This window comes from Salvelinus sp. IW2-2015, linkage group LG4q.1:29, assembly GCF_002910315.2.
Source record: "Salvelinus sp. IW2-2015 linkage group LG4q.1:29, ASM291031v2, whole genome shotgun sequence".
NCBI lineage: Eukaryota > Metazoa > Chordata > Actinopteri > Salmoniformes > Salmonidae > Salvelinus > Salvelinus sp. IW2-2015.
This window is the reverse complement of record NC_036842.1, coordinates 84,634,014-84,638,698: the sequence shown is the minus strand read 5'-3', so window position 1 is coordinate 84,638,698 and position 4,685 is coordinate 84,634,014. Positions and strand designations below refer to the sequence as shown.

General features: G+C 34.8%; 1 protein-coding gene across 1 annotated transcript in view; it reads right to left on the bottom strand.

Annotated features, from left to right (window-relative positions):
* Nucleotides 1-4,685, bottom strand: part of nav2b (neuron navigator 2b) — a 314,640-nt gene that overhangs the window by 76,333 nt on the left and 233,622 nt on the right.

Here is a 4,685-nt window from a genome sequence, read left to right as displayed (position 1 = left end):
AATAGTGTTATAATAGTGTTAATATCTAGTGTTTATAATATAGTATGTGTCTATAGTGTTATTATTTGGTTAATTACTAGGTTATCTATTGTTATAATATACCTAGTGTTTCTGTGTTATATATAGTGTTTAATATGCTAGTGTCAATTAGTGTATATGTGTTTATTGTAGTGTTTAATAAGTGTTATAATATAGTTTCTTATAAGTGAGTGTTTTTAGTGCTAATTCAGTTTATAATATCGTAGTGTATAATGTGTTTATTACTAATGTTAAATATTAGTGTTATATATAGTATACTATTTGTGTTAATACGTGTTATACATATACTTAGTGTTACATGATAGTGTTCATAAGTATAGTGTTATAATGATACTAGTGTTTTAATTATATGTTATAATATCTAGTTATAAATAGTGTATTTAGTGTTATAAGTATATTAGTGACAATATAGTGTTATATGTGTTATTTGTAGTGTTATAATATATGTTTAATAGTGTTATATATTAGTAGTATAATAGTGCATAATCTTAGTGTTAAATATGAGTGTGTATATAGTGTTATAATATAGTTTATAATATAGATGTTTTATAATATGTTATATTAGTAGTGATATAATATTGTACGTGTTATAATATCAGTGTGTCATAATTATGTTATACATAGTAGTGTTTAATTATTTATAATGTGTGTATAACAATCAGTATGTTTAATAGTGTTCTAATTTAGTGTTATAATATATAGTGTTTATATTGTGTTATAATATTGTAGTGTATATAATAGTGTTATAACATGTTAGGTTATAATATTATAGTGGTGATATGTGTCATAGTCTATATATACGATTTTCTAATGTTTAATCTAGTTTAAGTGATATATGAGTGTTTATATAGTGTTATATATATAGTGTTATTTATATAGTGTTATAAAACTAGTGTATAATAGTGTTATATATAGTGTTTATATACTGGGTTATAATAAGTGTTGAAATATAAGTTATAATATAGTATGTTATATATGTTATATTGTGTTATAGGGTTATACTAGTGTGATAAATATACGTGTTATAATATACTAGTGTTATAATAGTGTATAATATAGTGTTATAATATACTAGTGTATAATTTAAGTTTTTGATTATATAGTGTTGATATATAGTATGTTTAATATGTATAATATGTTTCTATCTATGTTTATAATATAGTGTTGATATATACTGTGTTTATAGTGTTATCATTGTGTTATAATACTAGTGTTTAATATAGTAGTGTAGTATAGTGCTATATATGTGTTATAAGTATAGGTTCTATTAGTGTTATAACTATATAATGTATAATATAGTGTTCTATTAGTGTCTAAATTTTAGTGTAATAATATAGTGTTATATTACTGTGTCAATATAGTTTATAATCATAGTGTTCTATATACTAGTGTTATTATATAGGTTTAATTATGTGTTATATAGTGTATTAGTGTATATATATAGTTTACATCTAGTGTTATATCGTGTATAATAGTAGTTGTTATAATTAGGTTATATAGTGTTATAGTGTGAGTGTTATAATGTAGCTTATTAAATGTGTTATACTATAGTAGTGTTATAATATAGTGTTATAATATACTAGTGTTATAATATAATGTTATAATATAGTAGTGTTAAAATAGTGTTATGATACTATATTAACAGTTCAAACTAATGAGGGCGAGAGGTTGCTCTGAGGGTCCTCACCTCTTCACCACCACCAACAGACCTCCACTGTTATCTAGTTACTAATGTTGTTTTCTCTGGCCCCAGGGGAGCCTGCCATGCCTGGGCCACCAGGGCCTGCCTGCCTGCCGTCAACAACAGTGAACAAGCTGTTTCCAGGCAGCACACAAGTAAACAACTAGAGCCAAGACAGAGCGCCTGCAATATGTTCTCTCTCATTAGCTTCCCCTTCTCTTTCCCACAGACTACTGTCAGCCCTACAACTCCCCATACACTAGCAGCTAGCCTGTTTCTCTCATGGCTTATACGCTTCTGTCGAGCCATTTTCTTTACCTAACTTTACTAGGTTTGCTTTTGTTGTCTACTACTGAACATGGTCTTCATTATGAACTTTATGTGAAAACATTTCTGGGGAAATTGGTGAGGTATAATCTTTATTTAGACTGTACCTTTGATACCTTGTAGAAAGCCTCCTTTGTCCTTTGTGGTGTTGTCTTTTCTGGTTTTGGATGTTGTCTTCCGTTGTTGTGTTATTGTTCTATTATTGCGTTAGTGGAGAGCAAAGACCAACTCTGACATGTGTAAAGTGGACTTTGGGTCGAGGACAATGCGTTGAACCAGACAGACATCTCAACTTGTCAGATTTATGGGAGAATTACTTGATGCCACATCATTACTTGGTGATCCTTCCGAATTTGAATAATGTCCCCAGTCGTTTCTCTATGAAAAGGCTTGAGGATCATCCCATTGAGGGGTTCTCTCTTCTATAGGACAGAGCTGTCATAAAACAACATGAATCCCTTTGCTCCCTCTTCCTGCTTTATAATGAAATGTTGATCGTTCCAAGTTTTGATTTATTTGACATGGTATCTGCTCATCAAATAGTAGGAAGAATAAGACATGGAGTTTTCCAAAGACAAAACTAACAAAAAACTTATTGAATTTCAGTTGAGAGTTATGGCTGACAATGTTGGCATGAGTTYCATGTGATTCCTCGTCTATGGCCTGCAATGTTAGCTGGTGAAATAACAGCCAGCTCTCTGGTGCGTGTGGTGTTTGCACTTTGACCCATTTCAGTGGCTCTGGATCCAGGCATGGTGTGGATATTTGGAATGGGTTCAGAACAGAGTAGTATCCACTGCAGGGAGTCCTGTACTGTAGATCCCTCTGGATGAGGAGTAAATTGGTCCTCGACAGGCTCCCTCAACCCTTCCTCTCCCTTTTCCCCAGGGGTTGTCATAGCAACAGGGATGTCATAACAGTTCCCTAAAGTGTCACAAGAAAGATGGTGGTGTTTCGTTTCGAAGCATTACACACACGCACACACACACGTACACACACACTGAGACCTTACACCTTTAGCAACTTAACCATAAAAGAAGAAACATTAGAAGGAGAAGGTTATTACCATTAGATGTGTTGGATGTGCTAACTGTCAGCTCCATCTGGCCAAACTGTGAAGAGAGACCGTACACCTGTCAGACATCTACATTAGGAGATGACACAATGTCACCTCTGTATTATGTGTCATAGTGTCACCTCAACACCATATAATACAAGAGGTGACATAGTGTCACCTCCACCATATAATTACAGAGGTGACATATAATACGAGGTGACAAAGTGTCAACTGGCACCATAATACATAGACAGAGGTGACATATTAATACAGAGAGTGACATATAATACAGAGTTGACAATAGTGTCACCTCGCCCAATATAATACAGCGGTGACATAAGTGTCACCTCACACCAATATTTAATACATGAGGTTGCACCATATAATACTGAGGTGGACATAGTGTCAACTCGCACCATATAATACAGAGGTGACATATAATACAGAGGTGACATAGTGTAACCGCGGCATATAATACAGCGGTGACATACTACATAAGAGGTGACATAGCTGTACTTGTCACACATATAATACAGCGTGACATATAATACAGAGGTGACATAGTGTCACCTCGCACCATATAATACAGAGGTGACATAGTGTCAACTCGCACCATATAATACAGAGGTGACATAGTGTCAACCCGCACCATATAATACAAGAGGTGACATAGTGTCAACTCGCACCATATAAATCAGAGGTCGACATATAATACAGAGGTGACAAGTGTACCATCGCACCATATAATACAGAGGTGACATGTGTCAACTCGCACCATATAATACAGCGGTGACATATACTACAGAGGTGACAGGTGTCACCTCGCACCATATAATACAGGTGACATTAATGACAGAGGTGACAAGTGTCCCCTCGCACCATATAATAAAGAGGCTGACATATATAATACAGAGGTGGACAGTGTCACCTCGCACCATATAATACAGAGGTGACACACCTAGTAATTACAGAGGTGACAGTGTCACCTCGACCATATAATACAGAGGTGACATATCACAGCATATAATAACACGAGGTGACATTTAGTGTCACCTGCACCATATAATACAGAGGTGACATATAATACAGAGGTGACCGTGTCACCTCGCACATATAACACAGAGGTGACATAGTGTCAAGCTCGCACCATATAATACAGAGGGACATATAATACAGAGGTGACATGTCACCTTGTATATAGGTCACCTCTGACTTAATATCAGAGTGACATATGTCACACCATATAATACAGAGAGGTGACATAGTGTCACCTAGCACCAATATAATACAGAGGTGACATAGTGTCAACTCGCACCATATAATACACAGAGGTACATATAATACAAGTACAGTGCTCCCGACCATATCGCACACCATATAAACACTGAGTACATAATGTGTCAACCTCGAAACCATATAATACAGAGGTGAATAGTGTCACCTAGCACCATAATAATACAGAGGTGACATAGTGTCACACTATGCAACCATATAATACGGAGGTGACATATAATACAGAGGTGACATGTGTCACCGTCCGCACCATATAATACAGAGGTGACATAGTTTGCCACCTCACAC